Here is a 16,455-nt window from a genome sequence, read left to right on the forward strand (position 1 = left end):
GAAACACAGAAATTACATCGGAATTAAATACAAAAGGCACAATGCCGACTTAAGTACAAAAAGACTGACTCTTCTTATTGACTATGTTTTGCACCATTTCTGTGACACTGGTTATAGATTCCGATGCTTCACTTCAGGGTTACTGTATCCCTCTGACCTTCTTATTGACGATGAAACACAGAAATTGCATCGAAATTAAATACAAAAGGCACAATGCCGACTTAAGTACAAGAAGACAGACTCTTCTTACTGTCTATGTTTTGAACCATTCCATTGACACTAGTTATAGATTACGATGCTTCACTCCAGGTATACTGTATCCCTTGGACCTTCTTATTGACGATAATACACTGAAATTGCATCGGAATTAAATACAAAAGGCACAATGCCGACTTAAGTACAAGAAGACTGACTCGTCTTACTGTCTATGTTTTGAACCATTCCTGTGACACTAGTTATAGTTTCCGATGCTTCACTCAAGGTTTAGTGTATCCCTTGGACCTTCTTATTGACGATTAACCCCAGAAATTGCATCGGAATTAAATAGAAAAGGCACTATGCCGACTTAAGTACAAGATGACAGACTCTTCTTACTGACTATGTTTTGAACCATTCCTGTGTCACTAGCTATAGATTCCGATGCTTGACTTCAGGTTTACTGTATCCCTTGGACCTTCTTATTGACGATGAAACACAGAAATTGCATCGGAATTAAATACAAAAGGCACAATGCCGACTTAAGTACAAGAAGACTGACTCTTCCTACTGTCTATGTTTTGAACGATTCCTGTGACACTAGCTATAGATTCCGATGCTTCACTTCAATTTTACTGTATCCCTCTGACCTTATTGACGATGAAACACAGAAATTGCATCGGAATTAAATACAAAAGGCACAATACCGACTTAAGTACAAGAAGTCTGACTTTTCTTACTGTCTATGTTTTGAACCACTCCTGTGACACTAGATACAGATTCCGATGCTTCACTCCAGGTTTACTGTATCCCTTGGACCTTCTTATTGACGATAATACACTGAAATTGCATCGGAATTAAATAGAAAAGGCGCAATGCCGACTTAAGTACAAGAAGACTGACTCGTCTTACTGTCTATGTTTTGAACCATTCCTGTGACACTAGTTATAGCTTCCGATGCTTCACTCCAGGTTTAGTGTATCCCTTGGACCTTCTTATTGACGATGAAACACAGAAATTACATCGGAATTAAATACAAAAGGCACAATGCCGACTTAAGTACAAAAAGACTGACTCTTCTTACTGACTATGTTTGAACCATTCCTGTGACACTAGTTATAGATTCCGATTCTTCACTTCAGGTTTACTGTATCCCTCTGACCTTCTTATTGACGATGAAACACAGAAATTGGATCGGAATTAAATAGTAAAGGCACAATGCCGACTTAAGTACAAGAAGACTGCCTTTTCTTACTGTCTATGCTTTGAACCATACCTGTGACACTAGTTATAGATTCCGATGCTTGACTTCATGTTTACTGTATCCCTTGGACCTTCTTATTGACGATGAAACACAGAAATAGCATCGGAATTTAATACAAAAGGCACAATGCCGACTCAAGTACAAGAAGACTGACTCTTCTGACTGTCTATGTTGTGAACCATTCCTGTGACACTAGTTATAGATTCCGATGCCTCACTTCAGGTTTACTGTATCGGTCTGACCTTCTTATTGACGATGAAACACAGAACTTGCATCGGAATTAAACACAAAATGCACAATGCCGACTTAAGTACATGAAGACTGACTCCTCTTACTGTCTATGTTTTGAACCATTTCTGTGACACTAGCTATAGATTCCGATTCTTCACTTCATTTTTACTGTTTCCGTCTGACTTATTGACGATGAAACACAGAAATTGCATCGGAATTATATACAATAGGCACAATACCGACTTAAGTACAAGAAGACTGACTCTTCTTACTGTCTATGTTTGAACCACTCCTGTGACACTAGATATAGGATCCGATGCTTCACTTCAGGTTTACTGTATAATTTGGACCTTCTTATTGACGATGAAACACAGATATTACATCGGAATTAATTACAAAAGGCACAATGCCGATTTAAGTACAAAAAGACTGACTCTTCTTACTGACTATGTTTTGAACCATTCCTGTGACACTAGTTATAGATTCCGATGCTTCACTTCAGGTTTACTGTATCCCTCTGGCCTTCTTGTTGACGATGAAACACAGAAATTGGATCGGAATTAAATAGAAAATGCACAATGCCGACTTAAGTGCAAGAAGACTGACTCTTCTTACTGTCTACGTTTTGAACCATTCCTGTGACACTAGTTATAGATTCCGATGATTCACACCAGGTATACTGTATCCCTTGGACCTTCTTAATGACGATGAAACACCGAAATTGCAACGGAATTAAATAGAAAAGGCACAATGCCGACTTAGGTACAAGAAGAAAGACTCTTGTTACTGACTATGTTTTGAACCATTCCTGTGACACTAGGTATGGATTCCGATGCTTCACTTCATTTTTACTGTATACCTTGGACCTTCTTATTAACGATGAAACACAGAAATTGCATCGGAATTTAATACAAAAGGCACAATGCCGACTCAAGTAGAAGAAGACTGACTCTTCTGAGTGTCTATGTTGTGAACCATTCCAGTGACACTAGTTATAGATTCCGATGCCTCACTTCAGGTTTACTGTATCGGTCTGACCTTCTTATTGACGATGAAACACAGATATTACATCGGAATTAAATACAAAAGGCACAATGCCGACTTAAGTACAAAAATACTGACTCTTCTTACTGACTATGTTTTGAACCATTCCTGTGACACTAGTTATTGATTCCGATGCTTCACTTCAGGTTTACTGTATCCCTCTGACCTTCTTATTGACGATGAAACACAGAAATTGGATCGGAATTAAATAGAAAATGCACAATGCCGACTTAAGTGCAAGAAGACTGACTCTTCTTACTGTCTATGTTTAGAACCATTTCTATGACACTAGTTATAGATTCCGATGATTCACACCAGGTATACTGTATACCTTGGACCTTCTTAATGACGATGAAACACCGAAATTGCAACGGAATTAAATAGATAAGGCACAATGCCGACTTAGGTACAAGAAGACTGACTCTTGTTACTGACTATGCTTTGAACCATTCCTGTGACACTAGTTATGCATTCCGATGCTTCACTTCATTTTCACTGTATACCTTGGACCTTCTTATTAACGATGAAACACAGAAATTGCCTCGGAATTAAATACAAAAGGCACAATGCCGACTTAAGTACAAGAAGACTGACTCTTCCTACTGTCTATGTTTGAACCATTCCATTGACACTAGTTATAGATTCCGATGCTGCACTTCAGGTTTACTGTTTCCCTTGGACCTTCATATTAACGATGAAACAATGAAATTGCATCGGAAATAAATACAAAAGGCACAATGCCGACTTAAGTACATCAAGACTGATTCTTCTTACTGACTATGTTTTGAACCATTCCTGTGACACTAGCTATAGATTCCGATGCTTCACTTCAGGTTTACTGTATCCCTCTGACATTCGTATTGACGATGAAACACAGAAATTGCACCGGAATTAAATACAAAAGGCACAATGCCGACTTAAGGACAAGAAGACTGACTCTTCTTAGTGTCTATGCTTTGAACCATTCCTGTGACACTAGTTATAGATTCCGATGCTTACCTTTCGGTTTACTGTATCCCTCTGACTTTCTTATTGACGATGAAACACAGAAATTGCACCGGAATTAAATACAAAAGGCACAATGCCGACTATAGTACAAGAAGACTGACTCTTCTCACTGACTATAGTTTGAACCATTCCTGTGACACTAGTTATAGATTCCGATGCTTCACTTCATGTTTACTGTATCCCTTGGACATTCTTGTTAACGATGAAACACATAAATTGCATCGGAATTAATTACAAAAGGCACAATGCCGACTTAAGTACAAGAAGACTGACTCTTCCTACTCTCTATGATTTGAACCATTCCTGTGACATTAATTTTGGATTCCGATGCTTCACTTCAGGTTTACTGTATCCCTCTGACCTACTTATTGACCATGAAACACAGAAATTGCATCAGAATTAAATACATAAGGCACAATGCCGACTTAAGTACAGGAAGACTGACTGTTCCCACTGTCTATGTTTTGAACCATTCCTGAGACACTAATTGAAGATTCCGATGCTTCACTTCAGGTTTACTGTATCCCTCACCTTCTTATTGACGATGAAACACTGAAATTGCACCGGAATTAAATACAAAAGGCATAATGCCGACTTAAGTACAAGAAGACAGACTCTTCTTACTGTCTATGTTTTGAACCATTCCTGTGACACTAGCTATAGATTCCAATGCTTCACTTCATTTTTACTGTATGCCTCTGACCTTATTAACGATGAAACACAGAAATTGCATCGGAATTAAATACAAAAGGCACAATACCGACTTAAGTACAAGAAGACTGACTCTTCTTACTGTCTATGTTTTGAACCACTCCTGTGAGACTAGATATAGATTCCGATGCTTCACTTCAGGTTTACTGTATCATTTGGACCTTCTTATTGACGATGAAACACAGAAATGACATGGGAATTAAATACAAAAGACACAATGCCGACTTAAGTACAAAAAGACTGACTCTTCTTACTGACTATGTTTTGAACCATTCCTGTGACACTAGTTATAGATTCCGATGCTCACTTCAGTTTACTGTATCCCTCTGACCTTCTTATTGACGATGAAACACAGAAATTGGATCATAATTAAATAGAAAAGGCACAATGCCGACTTAAGTACAAGAGAACTGACTCTTCTTACAGTCTATGCTTTGAACTATTCCTGTGACACTAGTTATAGATTCCGATGCTTGGCTTCAGGTTTACTGTATCCCTTGGACCTTCTTATTGACGATGAAACACAGAAATAGCATCGAAATTTAATACACAAGGCACAATGCCGACTCAAGTACAAGAAGACGGACTCTTCTGACTGTCTATGTTTTGAACCATTCATGTGACACTAGTTATAGTTTCCGATGCCGCACATCAGGTTTACTGTATCGGTCTGACCTTCTTATTGACGATGAAACACAGAAATTGCATCGGAATTATATACAAAATGCACAATGCCGACTTAAGTACATGAAGACTGACTAATCTTACTGTCTATGTTTTGAACCATTTCTGTGACACTAGTTATAGATTCAGATGCTACACTTCAGGGTTACTGTATCCCTCTGACCTTCTTATTGACGATGAAACACAGAAATTGCATCGGAATTAAATACAAATGGCACAATGCCAACTTAAGTAAAAGAAGGCTGACTCTTCTTACTGTCTATGTTTTGAACCATTCCTGTGACACTAGTTATAGATTCCGATGCTTCACTCCATGTTTACTGTATCCCTTGCACCTTCTTATTGACGATGAAACACAGAAATTTCACCGGAATTAAATACAAAAGGCACAATGCCGACTTAAGGACAAGAAGACGACTCTTCTTACTGACTATGTTTTGAACCATTCCTGTGACACTAGTTATAGAGTCCGATGCTTCACTTCAGGTTTACTGTATCCCTCTGACCTTCTTATTGACGATGAAACACGGAAATTGCCTCGGAATTAAATAGAAAAGGCACAATGCCGACTTTAGTACAAGAAGACTGACTTTTCTTACTGTCTATGTTTTGAACCATTCCTGTGACACTAGTAATAGATTCCGATGCTTCACTCCAGGTTTAGTGTATCCCTTGGACCTTCTTATTGACGATGAAACACAGAAATTGCATCGGAATTAAATAGAAAAAGCACAATGCCGACTTAAGTACAAGAAGACTGACTCTTCTTACTGACTATGTTTTGAACCATTCCTGTGACACTAGTTCTAGATTCCGATGCTTCCTTCAGGTTTACTCTATCCCTTGAACCTTCTTATTGACGATGAAACTCCGAAATTGCATCGGAATTAAATACAAGAGGCATAATGCCGAATTAAGTACAAGAAGACTGACTCTTCCTACTGTCTATGATTTGAACCATACCTTTGACACTAATTTTAGATTCCGATGCTTCATTTCAGTTTTACTGTATCCCTCTGACCTTCTTATTGACGATGAAACACAGAAATTGCTTCGGAATTAAATACATAAGGCACAATGCCGACATAAGTACAAGAAGACTGACTGTTCCCACTGTCTATGTTTTGAACCATTCCTGAGACACTAGTTGAAGATTCCGATGCTTCACTTCAGGTTTACTGTATCCCCCTGACCTTCTTATTGACGATGAAACACAGAAATTGCACCGGAATTAAATACAAAAGGCACAATGCCGACTTAAGTACAAGAAGACAGACTCTTCTTACTGTCTATGTTTTGAACCATTTCATTGACACTATTTATAGATTCTGATGCTTCACTTCAGGTGTACTGTATCCCTTGGACCTTCTTATTGACGATAATACACTGAAATTGCATCGGAATTAAATAGAAATGCCACAATGCAGACTTAAGTACAAGAAGACTGACTCTTCTTACTGTCTATGTTTTGAACCATTCCTGTGACACTAGTTATAGCTTCCGATGCTTCAGGTTTAGTGTATCCCATGGACCTTCTTATTGACGATGAAACACAGAAATTGCATCGGAATTAAATAGAAATGGCACTATGCCGACTTAAGTACAAGATGACTGACTCTTCTTACTGACTATGTTTTGAACTATTTCTGTGTCACTAGTTATAGATTCCGATGCTTGACTTCAGGTTTACTGTATCCCTTGGACCTTCTTATTGACGATGAAACACAGAAATTGCATCGGAATTAAATACAAAAGGCACAATGACGACTTAAGTACAAGAAGACTGACTCTTCCTACTGTCTATGTTTTGAACCACTCCTGTGACACTAGATATAGATTCCGATGCTTCACGTCAGGTTTACTCTATCATTTGGACCTTCTTATTGGCGATGAAACACAGAAATTACATCGGAATTAAATACAAAAGGCACAATGCCGACTTAAGTACAAAAAGACTGACTCTTCTTACTGACTATGATTTGCACCATTCCTGTGACACTGGTTATAGATTCCGATGCTTCACTTCAGGTTTACTGTATCCCTCTGACCTTCTTATTGACGATGAAACACAGAAATTGGATCGGAATTAAATTGAAAAGGCACAACGCCGACTTAAGTACAAGAAGACTGACTCTTCTTACTGTCTATGCTTTGAACCATTCCTGTGACACTAGTTACAGATTCCGATGCTTGACTTCAGGTTTACTGTATCCCTTGGACCTTCTTATTGACGATGAAACACAGAAATAGCATCGGAATGTAATACAAAAGGCACAATGCCGACTCAAGTACATGAAGACTGACTCTTCTGACTGTCTATGTTGTGAACCATTCCAGTGCCACAAGTTATAGATTCCGATGCCTCACTTCAGGTTTACTGTATCGGTCTGACATTCTTATTGACGATGAAACACAGAAATTGCATCGGAATTAAATACAAAATGCACAATGCCGACTTAAGTACATGAAGACTGACTCACCTTACTGTCTATGTTTTGAACCATTTCTGTGACACTAGTCATAGATTCCGATGCATCACTTCAGGGTTACTGTATCCCTCTGACCTTCTTATTGACGATGAAACACAGAAATTGCATCGGAATTAAATACAAAAGGCACAATGCCGACTTATGTTCATGAAGACTGATTCTTCTTACTGACTATGTATTGAACCATTCCTGTGACACTAGTTATAGATTCCGATGTTCACTTCAGGTTTACTGTATCACTTAAACCTTCTTATTGACGATGAAACATAGAAATTGCATCGGAATTAAATACAAAAGGCACAATGCCGACTTAAGTTCAAGAAGGCTGACTCTTCTTACTGTCAACGTTTTGAACCATTCCTGTGACACTAGTTATAGATTCCGATGCTTCCCTCCAGGTTTACTGTATCCCTCTGACCTTCTTATTGACGATGAAACACAGAAATTGGATCGGAATTAAATAGAAAAGGCACAATGCCGACTTAAGTACAAGAAGACTGACTCTTCTTACTGTCTATGTTTTGAACCATTCCTGTGACACTAGTTACAGATTCCGATGCTTGATTTCAGGTTTACTGTATCCCTCTGACCTTCTTATTGACGATGAAACACAGATATTGGATCGAAATTAAGTAGAAAAGGCACATTGCCGACTTCAGTACAAGAAGACTGACTCTTCTTACTGTCTATGTTTTGAACCATTCCTGTGACACTAGTTATAGATTCCGATGCTTGACTTCAGGTTTACTGTTTCCCTCTGACCTTCTTATTGACGATAAAACACAGAAATTGGATCGGAATTAAATACAAAAGTCACAATGCCTACTTAAGTACAAGAAGACAGACTCTTCTTACTGTCTATGTTTTGAACCATTCCATTGACACTAGTTATAGATTACGATGCTTCACTCCAGGTTTACTGTCTCCCTTGGACCTTCTTATTGACGATAATACACTTAAATTGCATCGGAATTAAATAGAAAAGGCACAATGCCGACTTAAGTACAAGAAGACTGACTCGCCTTACTGTCTATGTTTTGAACCATTTCTGTGACACTAGTAATAGCTTCCGATGCTTCACTCCAGGTTTAGTGTATCCCTTGGACCTTCTTATTGACGATGAAACCCAGAAATTGCATCGGAATTAAATAGAAAAGTCACTATGCCGACTTAAGTACAAGATGACTGACTCTTCTTACAGACTATGTTTTGAACCATTCCTGTGTCACTAGTTATAGATTCCGATGCTTGACTTCCGGTTTACTGTATCCCTTGGACCTTCGTATTGACGATGAAACACAGAAATTGCATCGGAATTAAATACAAAAGGCACAATGCCGACTTAAGTACAAGAAGACTGACTCTTCCTACTGTCTATGTTTTGAACGATTCCTGTGACACTAACTATAGATTCCGATGCTTCACTTCATTTTTACTGTATCCCTCTGACCTTATTGACGATGAAACACAGAAATAGCATCGGAATTAAATACAAAAGGCACAATACCGACTTAAGTACAAGAAGTCTGACTTTTCTTACTGTCTATGTTTTGAACCACTCCTGTGACACTAGATACGGATTCCGATTCTTCACGCCAGGTTTACTGTATCCCTTGGACCTTCTTATTGACGATGAAACACAGAAATTGGATCGGAATTAAATAGAAAAGGCACAATGCCGACTTAAGTACAAGAAGACTGACTCTTCTTACTGTCTATGTTTTGAACCATTCCTGTGACACTAGTTACAGATTCCGATGCTTGATTTCAGGTTTACTGTATCCCTCTGACCTTCTTATTGACGATGAAACACAGATATTGGATCGAAATTAAATAGAAAAGGCACAATGCCGACTTAAGTACAAGAAGACTGAGTCTTCTTACTGTCTATGCTTTGAACCATTCCTGTGACACTAGTTATAGATTCCGATGCTTGACTTCAGGTTTACTGTATCCCTTGGACCTTCTTATTGACGATGAAACACAGAAATAGCATCGGCATTTAATACAAAAGGCACAATGCCGACTCAAGTACAAGAAGACTGACTCTTCTGACTGTCTATGTTGTGAACCATTCCTGTGACACTAGTTATAGATTCCGATGCCTCACTTCAGGTTTACTGTATCGGTCTGACCCTCTTATTGACGATGAAACACAGAAATTGCATCGGAATTAAATACATAAGTCACAATACCGACTTAAGTACAAGAATACTGACTCTTCCTACTGTCTATGTTTAGAACCACTCCTATGACACTAGATATAGATTCCGATGCTTCACTTCAGGTTCACTGTATCATTTGGACCCTCTTATTGACGATGAAACACAGAAATTACATCGGAATTAAATACAAAAGGCACAATGCCGACTTAAGTACATGAAGACTGATTCTTCTTACTGACTATGTATTGAATCATTCCTGTGACACTAGTTATATATTCCGATGCTTCACTTTAGGTTTAATGAATCCCTTGGACCTTCTTCTTGACGATGAAACAGAGAAATTGCATCGGAATTAAATACAAAAGGCACAATGCCGACTTAAGTACAAGAAGGCTGACTCTTCTTACTGTCTATGTTTTGAACCATTCCTGTGACTCTAGTTATAGATTCCGATGCTTCACTCCAGGTTTACTGAATCCCCTGCACCTTCTTATTGACGATGAAACACAGGAATTGCATCGGAATTAAATACAAAAGGCACAATGCCGACTTAAGTACAAGAAGATTGACTCTTCCTACTGTCTATGTTTTGAACCATTCCTGTGACACTCGCTATAGATTCCGATTCTTCACTTCATTTTTACTGTATCCGTCTGACCTTATTGACGATGAAACACAGAAATTGCATCGGAATTATATACAAAAGGCACAATACCGCCTTAAGTACTAGAAGACTGACTCTTCTTACTGTCTATGTTTTGAACCACTCCTGTGACACTAGATATAGGATCCGATGCTTCACTTCAGGTTTACTGTATAATTTGGACCTTCTTAATGACGATGAAACCCAGAAATTACATCGGAATTAAATACAAAAGGCACAATGCCGACTTAAGTACAAAAAGACTGACTCTTCTTACTGACTATGTTTTGAACCATTCCTGTTACACTAGTTATAGATTCCGATGCTTCACTTCAGGTTTACTGTATCCCTCTGACCTTCTTATTGACGATGAACACAGAAATTGGATCGGAATTAAATAGAAAATGCACAATGCCGACTTAAGTGCAAGAAGACTGACTCTTCTTACTGTCTATGTTTTGAACCATTCCTGTGACACTAGTTATAGATTCCGATGCTTCACACCAGGTATACTGTTCCCCTTGGACCTTCTTAATGACGATGAAACACCGAAATTGCAACGGAATTAAATAGAAAAGGCACAATGCCGACTTAGGTACAAGAAGACTGACTTTTGTTACTGACTATGTTTTGAACCATTCCTGTGACACTAATTATGGATTCCGATGCTTCACTTCATTTTTACTGTATACCTTGGATCTTCTTATTAACGATGAAACACAGAAATTGCATCGGAATTAAATACAAAAGGCACAATGCCGTCTTAAGGACAAGAAGACTGACTCTTCTTACTTACTATTTTTGAATCATTCCAGTGACACTAGTTATAGATTCCGATGCTTCACTTCATGTTCACTGTATCCCTCTAACCCTCTTATTGACGATGAAACACAGAAATTGCATCGGAATTAAATCGAAAAGGCACAATGCCGACTTAAGTACAAGAAGACTGACTCTTCTCACTGACTATGTTTTGAACCACTCCTGTGACACCAGTTATAGATTCCGATGCTGCACTTCAGGTTTACTGTATCCCTTGGACCTTCTAATTGACGATGAAACGCAGAAATAGCATCGGAATTTAATACAAAAGGCACAATGCCGACTCAAGTAGAAGAAGACTGACTCTTCTGAGTGTCTATGTTGTGAACCATTCCAGTGACACTAGTTATAGATTCCGATGCCTCACTTCAGGTTTACTGTATCGGTCTGACCTTCTTATTGACGATGAAACACAGAAATTGCTTCGGAATTAAATAGAAAATTCACAATGCCGACTTAAGTACATGAAGACTGACTCATCTTACTGTCTATGTTTTGAACCATTCCTGTGACACTAGATATAGGATCCGATGCTTCACTTCAGGTTTACTGTATAATTTGGACCTTCTTAATGACGATGAAACCCAGAAATTGCATCGGAATTAAATACAAAAGTCACAATACCGACTTAAGTACAAGAAGTCTGACTTTTCTTACTGTCTATGTTTTGAACCACTCCTGTGACACTAGATACGGATTCCGATTCTTCACTCCAGGTTTACTGTATCCGTTGGACCTTCTTATTGACGATAATACACAGAAATTGGGTCGGAATTGAATAGAAAAGGCACAATGCCGACTTAAGTACAAGAAGACAGAGTTTTCTTACTGTCTATGCTTTGAACCATTCCTGTGACACTAGTTATAGATTCCGATGCTTGACTTCAGGTTTACTGTATCCCTTGGACCTTCTTATTGACGATGAAACACAGAGATAGCATCGGCATTTAATACAAAAGGCACAATGCCGACTCAAGTACAAGAAGACTGACTCTTCTGACTGTCTATGTTGTGAACCATTCCTGTGACACTAGTTATAGATTCCAATGCCTCACTTCAGGTTTACTGTATCGGTCTGACCATCTTATTGACGATGAAACACAGAAATTGCATCGGAATTAAATACATAAGTCACAATACCGACTTAAGTACAAGAATACTGACTCTTCTTACTGTCTATGTTTAGAACCACTCCTATGACACTAGATATAGATTCCGATGCTTCACTTCAGGTTCACTGTATCATTTGGACAATCTTATTGACGATGAAACACAGAAATTACATCGGAATTAAATACAAATGGCACAATGCCGACTTAAGTACAAAAAGACTGACTCTTCTTACTGACTATGATTTGAACCATTCCTGTGACACTAGTTATGGATTCCGATGCTTCACGTCAGGTTTACTGTATCCCTTGGACCTTCTTATTGACGATGAAACACAGAAATTGCCTCGGAATTAAATACAAAAGGACAATGCCGATTAAAGTACAAGAAGACTGACTCTTCCCATTGTCTATGTTTGAACCATTGCATTGACTCTAGTTATAGATTCCGATGCTTCATTTCAGGTTTACTGTTTCCCTTGGACTTTCTTATTAACGATGAAACAATGAAATTGCATCGGAATTAAATACAAATGGCACAATGCCGACTTAAGTACATGAAGACTGATTCTTCTTACTGACTATGTATTGAATCATTCCTGTGACACTAGTTATATATTCCGATGCTTCACTTTAGGTTTAATGAATCCCTTGGACCTTCTTATTGACGATGAAACAGAGAAATTGCATCGGAATTAAATACTAAAGGCACAATGCCGACTTAAGTACAAGAAGGCTGACTCTTCTTACTGTCTATGGTTTGAACCATTCCTGTGACTCTAGTTATAGATTCCGATGCTTCACTCCAGGTTTACTGTATCCCTTGCACCTTCTTATTGACGATGAAACACAGGAAAGCATCGGAATTAAATACAAAAGGCACAATGCCGACTTAAGTACAAGAAGATTGACTCTTCCTACTGTCTATGTTTTGAACCATTCCTGTGACACTAGCTATAGATTCCGATTCTTCACTTCATTTTTACTGTATCCGTCTGACCTTATTGACGATGAAACACAGAAATTGCATCGGAATTATATACAAAAGGCACAATACTGCCTTAAGTACTAGAAGACTGACTCTTCTTACTGTTTATGTTTTGAACCACTCCTGTGACACTAGATATAGGATCCGATGCTTCACTTCAGGTTTACTGTATAATTTGGACCTTCTTAATGACGATGAAACCCAGAAATTACATCGGAATTAAATACAAAAGGCACAATGCCGACTTAAGTACAAAAAGACTGACTCTTCTTACTGACTATGTTTTGAACCATTCCTGTTACACTAGTTATAGATTCCGATGCTTCACTTCAGGTTTACTGTATCCCTCTGACCTTCTTATTGACGATGAACACAGAAATTGGATCGGAATTAAATAGAAAATGCACAATGCCGACTTAAGTGCAAGAAGACTGACTCTTCTTACTGTCTATGTTTTGAACCATTCCTGTGACACTAGTTATAGATTCCGATGCTTCACACCAGGTATACTGTTCCCCTTGGACCTTCTTAATGACGATGAAACACCGAAATTGCAACGGAATTAAATAGAAAAGGCACAATGCCGACTTAGGTACAAGAAGACTGACTTTTGTTACTGACTATGTTTTGAACCATTCCTGTGACACTAATTATGGATTCCGATGCTTCACTTCATTTTTACTGTATACCTTGGATCTTCTTATTAACGATGAAACACAGAAATTGCATCGGAATTAAATACAAAAGGCACAATGCCGTCTTAAGGACAAGAAGACTGACTCTTCTTACTTACTATTTTTGAATCATTCCAGTGACACTAGTTATAGATTCCGATGCTTCACTTCATGTTCACTGTATCCCTCTAACCCTCTTATTGACGATGAAACACAGAAATTGCATCGGAATTAAATCGAAAAGGCACAATGCCGACTTAAGTACAAGAAGACTGACTCTTCTCACTGACTATGTTTTGAACCACTCCTGTGACACCAGTTATAGATTCCGATGCTGCACTTCAGGTTTACTGTATCCCTTGGACCTTCTAATTGACGATGAAACGCAGAAATAGCATCGGAATTTAATACAAAAGGCACAATGCCGACTCAAGTAGAAGAAGACTGACTCTTCTGAGTGTCTATGTTGTGAACCATTCCAGTGACACTAGTTATAGATTCCGATGCCTCACTTCAGGTTTACTGTATCGGTCTGACCTTCTTATTGACGATGAAACACAGAAATTGCTTCGGAATTAAATAGAAAATTCACAATGCCGACTTAAGTACATGAAGACTGACTCATCTTACTTTCTATGTTTTGAACCATTCCTGTGACACTAGATATAGGATCCGATGCTTCACTTCAGGTTTACTGTATAATTTGGACCTTCTTAATGACGATGAAACCCAGAAATTGCATCGGAATTAAATACAAAAGTCACAATACCGACTTAAGTACAAGAAGTCTGACTTTTCTTACTGTCTATGTTTTGAACCACTCCTGTGACACTAGATACGGATTCCGATTCTTCACTCCAGGTTTACTGTATCCGTTGGACCTTCTTATTGACGATAATACACAGAAATTGGGTCGGAATTGAATAGAAAAGGCACAATGCCGACTTAAGTACAAGAAGACAGAGTTTTCTTACTGTCTATGCTTTGAACCATTCCTGTGACACTAGTTATAGATTCCGATGCTTGACTTCAGGTTTACTGTATCCCTTGGACCTTCTTATTGACGATGAAACACAGAGATAGCATCGGCATTTAATACAAAAGGCACAATGCCGACTCAAGTACAAGAAGACTGACTCTTCTGACTGTCTATGTTGTGAACCATTCCTGTGACACTAGTTATAGATTCCAATGCCTCACTTCAGGTTTACTGTATCGGTCTGACCATCTTATTGACGATGAAACACAGAAATTGCATCGGAATTAAATACATAAGTCACAATACCGACTTAAGTACAAGAATACTGACTCTTCTTACTGTCTATGTTTAGAACCACTCCTATGACACTAGATATAGATTCCGATGCTTCACTTCAGGTTCACTGTATCATTTGGACAATCTTATTGACGATGAAACACAGAAATTACATCGGAATTAAATACAAATGGCACAATGCCGACTTAAGTACAAAAAGACTGACTCTTCTTACTGACTATGATTTGAACCATTCCTGTGACACTAGTTATGGATTCCGATGCTTCACGTCAGGTTTACTGTATCCCTTGGACCTTCTTATTGACGATGAAACACAGAAATTGCCTCGGAATTAAATACAAAAGGACAATGCCGATTAAAGTACAAGAAGACTGACTCTTCCCACTGTCTATGTTTGAACCATTGCATTGACTCTAGTTATAGATTCCGATGCTTCATTTCAGGTTTACTGTTTCCCTTGGACTTTCTTATTAACGATGAAACAATGAAATTGCATCGGAATTAAATACAAATGGCACAATAACGACTTAAGTACATGAAGACTGATTCTTCTTACTGACTATGTATTGAATCATTCCTGTGACACTAGTTATATATTCCGATGCTTCACTTTAGGTTTAATGAATCCCTTGGACCTTCTTATTGACGATGAAACAGAGAAATTGCATCGGAATTAAATACTAAAGGCACAATGCCGACTTAAGTACAAGAAGGCTGACTCTTCTTACTGTCTATGGTTTGGACCATTCCTGTGACTCTAGTTATAGATTCCGATGCTTCACTCCAGGTTTACTGTATCCCTTGCACCTTCTTATTGACGATGAAACACAGGAAAGCATCGGAATTAAATACAAAAGGCACAATGCCGACTTAAGTACAAGAAGATTGACTCTTCCTACTGTCTATGTTTTGAACCATTCCTGTGACACTAGCTATAGATTCCGATTCTTCACTTCATTTTTACTGTATCCGTCTGACCTTATTGACGATGAAACACAGAAATTGCATCGGAATTATATACAAAAGGCACAATACCGCCTTAAGTACAAGAAGACTGACTCTTCTTACTGTCTATGTTTTGAACCACTCCTGTGACACTAGATATAGGATCCGATGCTTCACTTCAGGTTTACTGTATAATTTGGACCTTCG

This window comes from Schistocerca serialis, unplaced genomic scaffold (genome assembly GCF_023864345.2).
Source record: "Schistocerca serialis cubense isolate TAMUIC-IGC-003099 unplaced genomic scaffold, iqSchSeri2.2 HiC_scaffold_1363, whole genome shotgun sequence".
NCBI lineage: Eukaryota > Metazoa > Arthropoda > Insecta > Orthoptera > Acrididae > Schistocerca > Schistocerca serialis.